This window comes from Leucopleurus acutus, assembly GCF_964270905.1.
Source record: "Leucopleurus acutus genome assembly, chromosome: 14".
NCBI lineage: Eukaryota > Metazoa > Chordata > Mammalia > Artiodactyla > Delphinidae > Leucopleurus > Leucopleurus acutus.
This window is the reverse complement of record NC_139156.1, coordinates 68,716,287-68,730,758: the sequence shown is the minus strand read 5'-3', so window position 1 is coordinate 68,730,758 and position 14,472 is coordinate 68,716,287.

Sequence of the window (14,472 nt, the reverse complement as noted above, 5' to 3'; positions counted from 1 at the left end):
GGATAGGGTAAGGCTTCGGGTAAGGGTTTGGGTTAGGTTTTGGGATAGAGTTAGGGTTAGGGGACGGGGACGTTTTAGGGTCCGGGTGAGGGTTCGACTACGGTTTAGGGTGAGCGTACATATGAGGGCACAGGTTAGTGTTAGCGTACGGGTTAGGATTAGGGGACGGGTGAGGGTAAGGCTTCGGGTAAGGGTTAGGGTTAGGGTTCGGGCTAGGGATAGGGTTAGGGGATGGCGAAGGTTTAGGGTCCGGCTGAGGGTACAACAACCATTTAGGGTGAGCGTACGTGTGAGGGCACGGGTTAGTGTTAGCGTACGGGTTAGGATTAGAGGATGGGTGAGGGTAGGCTTTGGGTAAGGGTTAGGGTTAGTGTTCAGGCTAGGGTTAGGGTTAGGGGACAGGGACGGTTTAGGTTCCGGGTGCGGGTAGGACAACGGTTTAGGGTGAGCGTACATGTGAGGTCACGGGTTATTGTTAGCGTACGGGTTAAGATTAGGGGATGGGTGAGGGTAAGGCTTCGGGTAAGGGTTAGGGTTAGGGTTCGGGCTAGGGTTAGGGTTATGGGACGGGGACGGCTATCGTTCGGGTGAGGGTACGACAACGGTTTAGGGTGAGCGTACGTGTGAGAGCATGGGTTAGTGTTAGCATACGGATTAGGATTAGGGTACGGGTGAGAGTAAGGCTTCGGTTAAGGGTTAGCGTTTGGGCTAGGGTTAGGGTTAGGGGACGGGGACGGTTTAGGGTACAGGTTAGGGCACAGCAATGGTTTAGGTTGAGCGTACGTGTGAGGGCACGGGTTAGTGTTAGCGTATGGCTTAGAATTAGGGGACGGGTGAGGGTAAGGCTTCGGGTAAGTGTTAGGGTTCAGGCTAGGATTAGGGTTGGGGAACAGCGACGGTATAGGGTCCGGGTGAGGGTACCACAACGGTTTAGGCTGAGCGTACGTGTGAGGGCACGGGTTAGTGTTAGCGTACGGGTTAGGATTAGGGGACGGGTAAGGGAAAGGCTTCGGGTAAGTGTTAGGGTTAGGGTTCGGGCTAGGGTTAGCGTTAGGGGACGGGGACGGTTTTGGGTCCGGGTGAGGGTACGACAATGGTTTAGGGTGAGTGTACGTGTGAGGGCATGGGTTAGGGTTAGCGTAAGGGTTAGGATTAGGGGACGGGTGAGGGTAAGGCTTCGGGTAAGGGTTAGGGTTAGGGTTCCGGTTAGGGTTAGGGGACGGGGACGGTTTAGGGTCTGGGTGAGGGTACGACAACGGTTTAGGGTGAGTGTACGTGTGAGGGCACGGGTTAGTGTTAGCGTACGGGTTAGGATTAGGGGACGGGTGAGGGTAATGCTTTGGGTAAGGGTTAGGGTTAGGGTTCAGGCTAGGGTTAGGGTTAGGGGACGGGGACGGTTTATTGTCCGGGTGGTGGTACGACAACGGTTTACGGTGAGCGTACGTGTGAAGGCACGGGTTAGTGTTAGCGTTCGGGTTAGGATTAGGGGACGGGTGAGGTTAAGGCTTCGGGTAACGGTTAGGGTTAGGGTTCGGGCTAGGGTTAGGGTTAGGGGACGGGGACGGTTTAGGGTCCGGGCGAGTGTACGACAACGGTTTAGGGTAAGCGTACGTGTGAGGGCACAGGTTAGTGTCAGCGTACGTTTTAGGATTAGGGGACGGGTGAGGGTAAGGCTTCGGGTAAGGGTTAGGGTTAGGGTTCGGGCAGGGTTAGGTTTAGGGGGCGGGGACGGTTTAGGGTCCGCGTGAGGGCACAGCAACAGTTTAGAGTGATCGTACGTGTGAGGACATGGGTTAGTGTTAGCGTACGGGTTAGGATTAGGGGACGGGTGAGGGTAAGGCTTCGGGTAAGGGTTAGGGTTACGATTCAGGCTAGGATTAGGGTTAGGGGACGGTGACGGTTTAGGGTACAGGTTGGGGCACAGCAATGGTTTAGGTTGAGCGTACGTGTGAGGGCACGGGTTAGTGTTAGCGTATGGCTTAGGATTAGGGGACGGGTGAGCGTAAGGCTTCGGGTAAGGGTTAGGGTTCAGGCTAGGATTAGGGTTGGGGGACGGGGACGGTATACGGTCCGGGTGAGGGTACGACAACGGTTTAGGCTGAGCATACATGTGAGGGCACGGGTTAGTGTTAGCGTACGGGTTAGGATTAGGGGACGGGTGAGGGTAAGGCTTCGGGTAAGGGGTAGGGTTAGGGTTCGGGCTAGGCTTAGGGTTAGGGGACGGGGACGGTTTAGGGTCCGGGTGAGGGTACGACAACGGATTAGGGTGAGCGTACGTGTGAGGGCACGGGTTAGTCTTAGCGTACGGGTTAGGATTAGGGGACGGGTGAGGGTAAGGCTTCGGGTAAGGGTTAGGGTTAGGGTTCGGGCTAGGGTTAGTGTTAGGGGATGGGGACGGTTTAGGGTCCGGGTGAGGGTACGACAACGGTTTCAGGTGAGCGTACGTGTGAGGGCACGGGTTAGTGTTAGCGTACGGGTTAGGATTAGGGGACGGGTGAGGGTAAGGCTTCGGGTAAGGGTTAGGGTTAGGGTTCGGGCTAAGGTTAGCGTTAGGCGACGGGGACGGTTTAGGGTCCAGGTGAGTGTACGACAACAGTTTAGGGTGAACGTACGTCTGAGGGCACGGGTTACTTTTAGCGTACGGGATAGGATTAGGGGACAGGTGAGGGTAAGGCTTCGGATAAGGGTTAGAGTTAGTGTTTTGGCTAGGGTTAGGTTTAGGGGACAGGGACGGTTTAGGGTACACGTTAGGGCACGGCAACGGTTTAGGATGAGCGTACGTGTGAGGGCACGGTAAGGCTTCCGGTAAGGGTTAGAGATAGGGTTCGGGCTAGGGTTCGAGCTAGGGTTAGGACGGGGACGGTTTAGGGTCCAGGTGCGGAACGACAACGGTTTAGGGTGAGCGTACGTGTGAGGGCACGGGTTAGTGTTAGTGTACGGGTTAGGATTAGGGGACTGGTGAGGGTAAGGCTTCGGGTAAGGGTTAGGGTTAGGGTTCGGGCTAGGGTTAGGGTTAGGGGACGGGGAAGGTTTAGGGTCCGTCTGAGGGTACAACAACCATTTAGGGTGAGCGTACGTGTGAGGGCACGGGTTAGTGTTAGCGTACGGGTTAGGATTAGAGGATGGGTGAGGGTAGGCTTTGGGTAAGGGTTAGGGTTAGGGTTCGGGCTAGGGTTAGGGTTAGGGTTAGGGGACGGTTTAGGTTCCGGGTGCGGGTAGGACAACGGTTTAGGGTGAGCGTACATGTGAGGGCACGGGTTATTGTTAGCGTACGGGTTAGGATTAGGGGATGGGTGAGGGTAAGGCTTCGGGTAAGGGTTAGGGTTAGGGTTCGGGCTAGGGTTAGGGTTATGGGACGGGGACGGCTATCGTTCCGGTGAGGGTACGACAACGGTTTCGGGTGAGCGTACGTGTGAGAGCATGGGTTAATGTTAGCATACGGATTAGGATTAGGGTACGGGTGAGAGTAAGGGTTCGGTTAAGGGTTAGCGTTTGGGCTAGGGTTAGGGTTAGGGGACGGGGACGGTTTAGGGTACAGGTTAGGGCACAGCAATGGTTTAGGGTGAGCGTACGTGTGAGGGCACGGGTTAGTGTTACCTTATGGCTTAGGATTAGGGGACGGGTGAGGGTAAGGCTTCGGGTAAGTGTTAGGGTTCAGGCTAGGATTAGTGTTGTGGGACGGCGACGGTATAGGGTCCGGGTGAGGGTACGACAACGGTTTAGGCTGAGCGTACGTGTGAGGGCATGGGTTAGTGTTAGCGTACGGGTTAGCATTAGGGGACAGGTGAGGGTAAGGCTTCGGGTAAGGAGTAGGGTTAGGGTTTGGGCTAGGGTTAGGGTTAGGGGACGGGGACGGTTTAGGGTCCGGGTAAGGGTATGACAACGGATTAGGTTGAGCGTACGTGTGAGGGCACGGGTTAGTCTTAGCGTACGGGTTAGGATTAGGGGACGGGTGAGGGTAAGGCTTCGGGTAAGGGTTAGGGTTAGGGTTCGGCCTAGGTTTAGGGTTAGGGGATGGGGACGGTTTAGGGTCCGAGTGAGGGTACTACAACGGTTTAAGGTGAGCGTATGTGTGAGGGCACGGGTTATTGTTAGCGTACGGTTTAGGATTAGGGGACGGGTGAGGGTAAGGCTTCGGGTAAGGGTTAGGGTTAGGGTTCGGGCTAGGGTTAGGGTTAGGGAACGGGGACGGTTTAGGGTCCGGGTGAGAGTACCACAACGATTTAGGGTGAGCGTACGTGTGAGGGCACAGGTTAGTGTCAGCGTACGGTTTAGGATTAGGGGACGGGTGAGGGTAAGGCTTCGGGTAAGGGTTAGGGTTAGGGTTCGGGCTAGGGTTTGGTTTAGGGCATCGGGACGGTTTAGGGTACAGGTTAGGGCATGGCAATGGTTTAGGGTGAGCGTACGTGTGAGGGCACGGGTTAGTGTTAGCGTACGGGTTAGGATTAGGGGACGGGTGAGGGAAAGGCTTCGGGTAAGGGTTAGGGTTAGTGTTCGGGCTAGGGTTAGGGTTAGGGGACGGGGACGGTTTAGGGTCCAGGTGAGTGTACGCCACGGTTTAGGTTGAACGTACGTGTGAGGGCATGCGTTAGTTTTAGCGTACGCGATAGGATTAGGGGACAGGTGAGGGTAAGGCTTCGGGTAAGGGTTAGGGTTAGGGATCGGGCTAGGATTAGCATTAGGGGACGGGGACGGTTTAGGTCCGGGTGAGGGTACAACGGTTTAGAGTGAGCGTACGTGTGAGGGCACGTGTTAGTGTTAGCGTATGGGTTAGGATTAGGTGACAGGTGAGGGTAAGGCTTCGGATAAGGTTTAGAGTTAGTGTTTGGGCTAGGGTTAGGGTTAGGGGACAGGGACGGTTTAGGGTACAGGTTAGGGCACGGCAACGGTTTAGGATGAGCGTACGTGTGAGGGCACGGGTTAGTGTTATCTTACGGATTAGGATTAGGGGACGGGTGAGTGTAAGGCTTTGTGTAAGGGTTACGGTTAGGGTACGGGCTAGGGTTAGGGTTAGGGGACGGGGAAGGTTTACGGTCCGGCTGAGGGTACAACAACGGTTTAGGGTGAGCGTACGTGTGAGGGCACGGGTTAGTGTTAGCGTACGGGTTAGGATTAGAGGATGGGTGAGGGTAAGGCTTCGGGAAAGTGTTAGGGTTAGGTTTCGGGCTAGGGTTAGGGTTAGGGGACGGGGACGGTTTAGGGTCCGGGTGAGGGTACGACAATAGTTTAGGGTGGGCGTACCTGTGAGGGTATGGGTTAGTGTTAGCGTCCGGGTTAGGATTAGGTGACGGGTGAGGATAAGGCTTCGGGTAAGGTTAAGGGTCAGGGTTCGGGCTTGGGTAAGGGTTATGGGACGGGGACGGCTATCGTTCCGGTGAGGGTACTACAAAGGTGAAGGGTGAGCGTACGTGTGAGGGCATGGGTTAATGTTAGCGTATGGGTTAGGATTAGGGTGCGGGTGAGGGTAAGGCTTCGGGTAAGGGTTAGGGTTAGGGTTCGGGCTAGGGTTAGGGTTAGGGGACGGGGACGGTTTAGGGTGCGGGTGAGGGTACGACAACGGTTTAGGTTGAGTGTACGTGTGAGGGCACGGGTTAGTGTTAGCGTACGGATTAGGATTAGGGGACGGGTGAGGGTAAGGCTTCGGGTAAGGTTTAGGGTTAGGGTTCCAGCTAGGGTTAGGGTTAGGGGACGGGCACGGTTCAGGGTCCGGGTGAGGTTACGACAACGGTTTATGGTGAGTGTACGTGTGAGGGCAAGGGTTAGTGTTATCGTACGGTTTAGGATTAGGGTACGGGTGAGGGAAAGGCTTCGGGTAAGGGTTAGGGTTAGGGTTCGGGCTAGGGTTAGGGTTAGGGGACAGGGACGGTTTAGGGACCGGTTGAGGATACGACAAGGGTTTAGGGTGAGCGTACGTGTGAGGGCACGGTAAGGCTTCGGGTAAGGGTTAGAGATAGGGTTCGGGCTAGGGTTCGAGCTAGGGTTAGGACTGGGACGGTTTAGGGTCCGGGTGCGGAACGACAACGGTGTAGTGTGAGCGTACGTGTGAGGGCATGGGTTAGTGTTAGCGTACGGGTTAGGATTAGGGGACGGGATAGGGTAAGGCTTCGGGTAAGGGTTAGGGTTAGGTTTTGGGATAGAGTTAGGGTTAGGGGACGGGGACGTTTTAGGCTCTGGGTGAGGGTTCGACTACGGTTTAGGGTGAGCGTACATATGAGGGCACGGGTTAGTGTTAGCGTACAGGTTAGGATTAGGGGACGGGTGAGGGTAAGGCTTCGGGTAAGGGTTAGGGTTAGGGTTTGGGCTAGGGTTAGGGTTAGGGGATGGGGAAGGTTTAGGGTCCGGCTGAGTGTACAACAACCATTTAGGGTGAGCGTACGTGTGAGGGCACGGGTTAGTGTTAGCGTACGGGTTAGGATTAGCGGATGGGTGAGGGTAGGCTTTGGGTAAGGGTTAGGGTTAGGGTTCGGTCTAGGGTTAGGGTTAGGGTTAGGGGATGGTTTAGGTTCCGAGTGCGGGTAGGACAACGGTTTAGGGTGAGCGTACATGTGAGGGCACGGGTTATTGTTAGCGTACGGGTTCGGATTAGGGGATGGGTGAGGGTAAGGCTTCGGGTAAGGGTTAGGGTTAGGGTTCGGTCTAGGGTTAGGGTTATGGGACGGGGACGGCTATCGTTCCGGTGAGGGTACGACAACGGTTTAGGTTGAGCGTACGTGTGAGAGCATGGGTTAGTGTTAGCATACGGATTAGGATTAGGGTACGGGTGAGAGTAAGGCTTCGGTTAAGGGTTAGCGTTTGGGCTAGGCTTAGGGTTAGGGGACGGGGACGGTTTAGGGTACAGGTTAGGGCACAGCAATGGTTTACGGTGAGCGTACGTGTGAGGGCACGGGTTAGTGTTAGCGTATGGCTTAGGATTAGGGGACGGGTGAGGGTAAGGCTTCGGGTAAGTGTTAGGGTTCAGGATAGGATTAGGGTTGGGGGACGGCGACGGTATAGGGTCCGGGTGAGGGTACGACAACGGTTTAGGCTGAGCGTACGTGTGAGGGCACGGGTTAGTGTTAGCGTACGGGTTAGGATTAGGGGATGGGTGAGGGTAAGGCTTCGGGTAAGGAGTAGGGTTAGGGTTTGGGCTAGGGTTAGGGTTAGGGGACGGGGACTGTTTAGGGTCCGGTTGAGGGTACGACAACGGATTAGGTTGAGCGTACGTGTGAGGGCACGGGTTAGTGTCAGCGTACGGTTTAGGATTAGGGGACGGGTAAGGGTAAGGCTTCGGGTAAGGGTTAGGGTTAGGGTTCGGGCTAGGGTTAGGTTTAGGGCATCGGGACGGTTTAGGGTACAGGTTAGGGCACGGCAATGGTTTAGGGTGAGCGTACGTGTGAGGGCACGGGTTAGTGTTAGCGTACGGGTTAGGATTAGGGGACGGGTGAGGGAAAGGCTTCGGGTAAGGGTTAGGGTTAGGGTTAGGGTTAGGGGACGGGGACGGTTTAGGGTCCAGGTGAGTATACGACAACGACTTAGGGTGAACGTACGTGTGAGGGCACGTGTTAGTTTTAGCATACGGGATAGGATTAGGGGACAGGTGGGGGTAAGGCTTCGGGTAAGGGTTATGGTTAGGGATCGGGCTAGGATTAGCATTAGGGGACGGGGACGGTTTAGGTCCGGGTGAGGGTACAACGGTTTAGAGTGAGCGTATGTGTGAGGGCACGGGTTAGTGTTAGCGTATGGGTTAGGATTAGGGGACAGGTGAGGGTAAGGCTTCGGATAAGGTTTAGAGTTAGTGTTTGGGCTAGGGTTAGGGTTAGGGGACACGGACGGTTTAGGGTACAGGTTAGGGCACGGCAACGGTTTAGGATGAGCATACGTGTGAGGGCACGGGTTAGTGTTAGCTTACGGATTAGGATTAGGGGACGGGTGAGTGTAAGGCTTTGTGTAAGGGTTAGGATTAGGGTTCGGGCTAGGGTTAGGGTTAGGGGACGGGGAAGGTTTAGGGTCCAGCTGAGGGTACAACTACAGTTTAGGGTGAGCGTACGTGTGAGGGCACGGGTTAGTGTTAGCGTACGGGTTAGGATTAGAGGATGGGTGAGGGTAAGGCTTCGGGTAAGTGTTAGGTTTAGGTTTCGGGCTAGGGTTAGGGTTAGGGGACGGGGACGGTTTAGGGTCCGGGTGAGGGTACGACAATAGTTTAGGGTGAGCGTACCTGTGAGGGTATGGGTTAGTGTTAGCGTCCGGGTTAGGATTAGGTGACGGGTGAGGATAAGGCTTCGGGTAAGGGTTAGGGTTAGGGTTCGGGCTTGGGTAACGGTTATCGGACGGGGACGGCTATCGTTCCGGTGAGGGTACTACAAAGGTGAAGGGTGAGCGTATGTGTGAGGGCATGGGTTAATGTTAGCATATGGGTTAGGATTAGGGTACGGGTGAGGGTAAGGCTTCGGGTAAGTGTTAGTGTTCGGGTTCGGGCTAGGGTTAGGGTTAGGGGACGGGGACGGTTTAGGGTGCGGGTGAGGGTACGACAACGGTTTAGGTTGAGCGTACGTGTGAGGGCACGGGTTAGTGTTAGCATACGGATTAGGATTAGGGGACGGGTGAGGGTAAGGCTTCGGGTAAGGGTTAGGGTTAGGGTTCGGGCTAGGGTTAGGGTTAGGGGACTGGGACGGTTTAGGGACCGGTTGAGGATACGACAACGGTTTAGGGTGACCGTACGTGTGAGGGCACGGTAAGGCTTCGGGTAAGGGTTAGAGATAGGGTTCGGGCTAGGGTTCGAGGTAGGGTTAGCATGGGGACGGTTTAGGGTCCGGGTGCGGAACGACAACGGTTTAGGGTGAGCGTACGTGTGAGGGCATGGGTTAGTGTTAGTGTACGGGTTAGGATTAGGGGACGGGTGAGGGTAAGGCTTCGGGTATGGTTAGGGTTAGGGTTCATGCTAGGGTTAGGGTTAGGGGACGGGGACGGTTTGGGGTCCGGGTGAGTGTACGACAACGGTTTAGGGTGAGCGTACGTGTGAGGGCACGGGTTAGTGTTAGCGTACGGGTTAGGATTAGGGGACGGGATAGGGTAAGGCTTCGGGTAAGGGTTAGGGTTAGGTTTTGGGATAGAGTTAGGGTTAGGGGATGGGGACGTTTTAGGGTCTGGGTGAGGGTTCGACTACGGTTTAGGGTGAGCGTACATATGAGGGCACGGGTTAGTGTTAGCGTACAGGTTAGGATTAGGGGACGGGTGAGGGTAAGGCTTCGGGTAAGGGTTAGGGTTAGGGTTCGGGATAGGATTAGGGTTAGGGGATGGGGAAGGTTTAGGGTCCGGCTGAGTGTACAACAACCATTTAGGGTGAGCGTACGTGTGAGGGCACGGGTTAGTGTTAGCATACGGGTTAGGATTAGAGGATGGTTGAGGGTAGGCTTTGGGTAAGGGTTAGGGTTAGGGTTCAGGCTAGGGTTAGGGTTAGGGGACGGGGACGGTTTAGGTTCCGGGTGCGGGTAGGACAACGGTTTAGGGTGAGCATACATGTGAGGGCACGGCTTATTGTTAGCGTATGGGTTAGGATTAGGTGATGGGTGAGGGTAAGGCTTCGGGTAAGGGTTAGGGTTAGGGTTCGGGCTAGGGTTAGGGTTATGGGACGGGGACGGCTATCGTTCCGGTGAGGGTACGACAACGGTTTAGGGTGAGCATATGTGTGAGAGCATGGGTTAGTGTTAGCATACGGATTAGGATTAGTGTACGGGTCAGAGTAAGGCTTCGGTTAAGGGTTAGGGTTTGGGCTAGGGTTAGGGTTAGGGGACGGGGACGGTTTAGGGTATAGGTTAGGGCACAGAAATGGTTTAGGGTGAGCGTACGTGTGAGGGCACGGGTTAGTGTTAGCATACGGGTTAGGAGTAGGGGACGGGTGAGGGTAAGGCTTCGGGTAAGTGTTAGGGTTCAGGCTAGGGTTAGGGTTAGGGGACGGGGACGGTTTAGGGTCCGGGTGAGGGTACGACATCGGTTTAGGGTGAGCGTACGTGTGAGGGCACGGGTTAGTGCCAGCATACGGTTTAGGATTACGGGACGGGTGAGGGTAAGGCTTCGGGTAAGGGTTAGAGATAGGGTTCGGGCTAGGTTTATGGCTAGGGACGGGGACGGTTTAGGGTCCGGGTGACGGTATGACAACGGTTTAGGGTGAGCATACATGTGAGGGCACGGGTTAGTGTTAGCGTATGGGTTAGGATTAGGGGATGGGTGAGGGTAAGGCTTCGGGTTAGGGTTAGGTTTAGGGTTCGGGCTAGGGTTAGGGTTAGGGGACGGGCACGGTTTAGGGTCCGGGTGAGGGTATGACAACGGTTCAGGGTGAGCGTACGTGTGAGGGCACTGGTTAGTGTTAGCGTACGGGTTAGGATGACGGGACGGTTGAGGGTAAGGCTTCGGGTAAGGCTTAGGGTTAGGGTTCGGGCTAGGGTTAGGGTTAGGGGACGGGGACTGTTTACGGTCCGGGTGAGGGTACAACCGTTTAGGGTGAGCGTATGTGTGAGGGCATGGGTTAGTGTTAGCATACGGGTTAGGATTAGGAGACGGGTGAGGGTAAGGCTCGGGTTACGGTTAGGATTCGGGCTAGAGTTAGGGTTAGGGGACGGGGACGGTTTAGGGTCCGAGTGAGGGTACGACAACGGTTCAGCGTGAGCGTACGTGTGAGGGCACAGGTTAGTGTTACCGTACGGGTTAGGATTAGGGGGCGGGTGAGGGTAAGCCTTCGGGTAAGGGTTAGGGTTAGGATTCGGGCTAGGTTTTGGGTTAGGGGTCGGGGACGGTTTAGGTTACGGGTGAGGGTACGACAACGGTTTAGGGTGAGCGTACGTGTGAGGGCACGGGTTAGTGTCAGCGTACGGGTTAGGATTAGGGGACAGGTGAGGGTAACGCTTCGGGTAAGGGTTAGGGTTAGGATTCGGGCTAGGGTTAGGATTAGGGGACGGGGACGGTTTAGGGTACAGGTTTGGGCACAGCAACGGTTTAGGGTGAGCATAAGTGTGAGGGCACGGGTTAGTGTTAGCGTATGGGTTAGGATTGGGGACGGGTGAGGTTAAGGCTTCGGGTTAGGGTTAGGTTTAGGGTTCGGGCTAGGGTTAGGGTTAGGGGACGGGCACGGTTTACGGTCCGGGTGAGGGTATGACAACGGTTTACGTTTAGTGTACGTGTGAGGGCATGGGTTAGTGTTAGCGTACGGGTTAGGATTAGGGGACGGATGAGGGTAAGGCTTCGGGTAAGGGTTAGGGTTAGGGTTAGGGGACGGGGACGGTTTAGGGTCCGAGTCAGTGTACGACAACAGTTTAGGGTGAGCGTACGTGTGAGGGCACGGGTTAGTGTTAGCGTAAGGGTTAGGATTAGGGGACGGGTGAGGGTAAAGCTTCGGGTAAGGGTTAGGTTTAGGGTTCGGGCTCGGGTTAGAGTTAGGGGACGGGGACGGCTTAGACTCTGGGTGACGGTACGACAACGGTTGAGGGTGAGCGTACGTGTGAGAGCATGGGTTAATGTTAGCATACGGATAGTATTAGGGGACGGGTGCGGGTAAGGCTTCGCGTAAGTGTTAGCGTTAGGGTTCGGGCTAGGGTTAGGGTTAGGGGATGGGGACGGTTTAGGGTCCGGGTGAGGATACGACAACAGTTTAGGGTGAGCGTACGTGTGAGGGCACGGGTTAGTGTTAGCGTCCGGGTTAGGATTAGGAGACGGGTGGTGGTAAGGCTTCGGGTAAGTGTTAGGGTTAGGGTTCGGTCTAGGGTTAGGGTTAGGGGACGGGGACGGTTTAGGGTCGGGGTGAGGGTACGACAACGGTTTAGGGTGAGAATACGTGTGAGGGCACGGGTCTGTGTTAGCGTACACTTTACGATTAGAGGACGGGTGAGGGTAACGCTTCGGGTAAGGGTTAGGGTTACGGTTCAGGCTAGGGTTAGTGTTAGGGGACGGGGACGGTTTAGGGTCTGGGTGAGGGTCCAAGAACGATTTAGGTGAGCGTACATGTGAGGGCATGGGTTAGTGTTAATATACGGGTTAGGATTAGGGAACGGGTGAGGGTAAGGCTTCGGGTAAGGGTTAGAGATAGGGTTCGGCCTAGGGTTAGGGTTAGGGATGGGGACGGTTTAGGGTCTGGGTGACGGTATGACAACGGTTTAGGGTGAGCGTACATGTGAGGGCACGGGTTAGTGTTACCGTATGGGTTAGGCTTAGGGGACGGGTGTGGGTAAGGCTTCGGGTAAGGGTTAGGGTAGGGTTCGGGCTAGGGTTAGGGTTACGGGACGGTTTAGGGTCTGGGTGAGAGTACGACAACCGTTTAGGTTGAGCGTATGTGTGAGGGCATGGGTTAGTGTTAGCATACGGGTTAGGATTGGGGACGGGAGAAGGTAAGGCTTCGGGTAAGGGTTAGGGTTAGGGTTCGGGCTAGAGTTAGGGTTAGGGAAGGGGACGGTTTAGGGTCCGGGTGAGTGTACGACAACGGTTTAGGGTGAGCGTACGTGTGAGGGCACGGGTTAGTGTTAGCGTACGGGTTAGGATTAGGGGACGGTTGAGGGTAAGGCTTTGGGTAAGGGTTAGGGTTAGGGTTAGGGTTCAGGCTAGGGTTAGGGTTAGTGTACGGGGACGGTTTAGGGTCCGGGTGAGGGTACGATAACGTTTTAGTTAGGCATACGTTTGAGGGCACTGGTTAGTGTTAGCGTACGGGTTACGATTAGGGGACGGCTGAGGGTAAGGTTTCGGGTAACGGTTAGAGTTAGGGTTAGGGCTAGGGTTAGGGTTAGGCGACGGGGACGGTTTAGGGTCCGGGTGAGGGTACGACAACGGTTTAGGGTGAGCGTACGTGTGAGAGCACGGGTTAATGTTAGCGTACGGGTTAGGATTAGGGGACAGGTGAGGGTAAGGCTTCGGGTAAGGGTTAGGGTTAGGATTCGTGTTAGGGTTAGGGTTACGGGACGGGGACGGTTTAGGGTACAGGTTAGGGCACAGCAACGGTTTAGGGTGAGCGTACGTGTGAGGGCACGGGTCAGTGTTAGTGTACGGGTGAGGATTAGGGAACGGGTGAGGGTAAGGCTTCGGGTAAGGCTTCGGGTAAGGGTTAGGGTTAAGGTTCGGGCTAGGGTTAGGGTTAGGTGACGGGGACGGTGTAGGGTCCGGGTGAGAGTAAGACAACGGTTTAGGGTGAGCGTACGTGTGAGGGCATGGGTCAGTGTTAGCGTACGGGCTAGGATTAGGGGATGGGTGAGGGTAAGGCTTAGGTTAAGGGTTAGGGTTAGGGTTCGGGCTAGGGTTAGGGTTAGCGGACGGGGACGGTTTAGGGTCCGGGTGAGGGTATGACAACGGTTCAGGGTAGCGTATGTGTGAGGGCACAGGTTAGTGTTAGCATACGGGTTAGGATTAGGGGACGGGTGAGGGCAAGGCTTCAGGTAAGGGTTAGGGTTAGGGTTTGGGCTAGGGTTAGGGTTAGGGAAGGGGACGGTTTAGGGTCCGGGTGAGGGTACCACAACGGTTTAGGGTGAGCATACGTGTGAGGGCACGGGGTAGTGTTAGCGTACTGGTTACGATTACGGGACGGGTGAGGGTAAGGCTTCGGGTAAGGGTTAGGGTTAGGGTTCGGGCTAGGGTTAGGTTAAGGGATGGGGATGGTTTAGGGTCCGGGTGAGGGTACGACAACGGTTTAGAGTGAGCGTACGTGTGAGGGCACGGGTTAGTGTTATCGTACGGGTTAGGATTTGGGGATAGGTGAGGGTAAGGCTTCGGGTAAAGGTTAAGGTTAGGGTACGGGCTAGGGTTAGGGTTAGCGGACGGGGACAGTTTATGGTCCGGGTGAGGGTACGACAATGGTTTAGGGTGAGTGTACGTGTGAGGGCACAGGTCAGTGTTAGTGTACGGGTTAGGATTAGGGAACGGGTGAGGGTAAGGCTTCAGGTTAGGGTTAGGGTTAGGGTTCGGGCTAGGGTTACAGTTAGGGGATGGGGACGGTGTAGGGTCCAGGTGAGAGTAAGACAACGGTTTAGGGTGAGCATACGTGTGAGGGCACGGGTCAGTGTTAGCGTACGAGTTAGGATTAGGGGATAAGGTGAGGGTAAGGCTTCGGGTAAGGGTTAGGGTTAGGGTTCGGGCTAGGGTTAGGGTTAGGGTACGGGGAAGGTTTAGGGTCCGGGTGAGGGTACAACAACGGTTTAGGGTTAGCATACGTGTGACGGCACGGGTTAGTGTCAGCATACGGGTTAGGATTCGGGGACGGGTGAGAGTAAGGCTTCGGGTAAGGGTTAGGGTTAAGGTTCGGGCTAGGGTTAGGGTTAGGGGACGGGGACGGTTTAGGGTCCGGGTGAGGGTACGACAATGGTTTAGGGTGAGCGTACGTGTGAGGGCACAGGTTAGTGTCAGCGTACGGGTTAGGATTAGGGGACGGGTGTGGGTAAGGCTTCGTTTAAGGGTTACTGTTATGGTTTGGGCTAGGGTTAGGGTTATGGGAAGGGGCCTGTTTAGGGTCCGGGTGAGGTTACG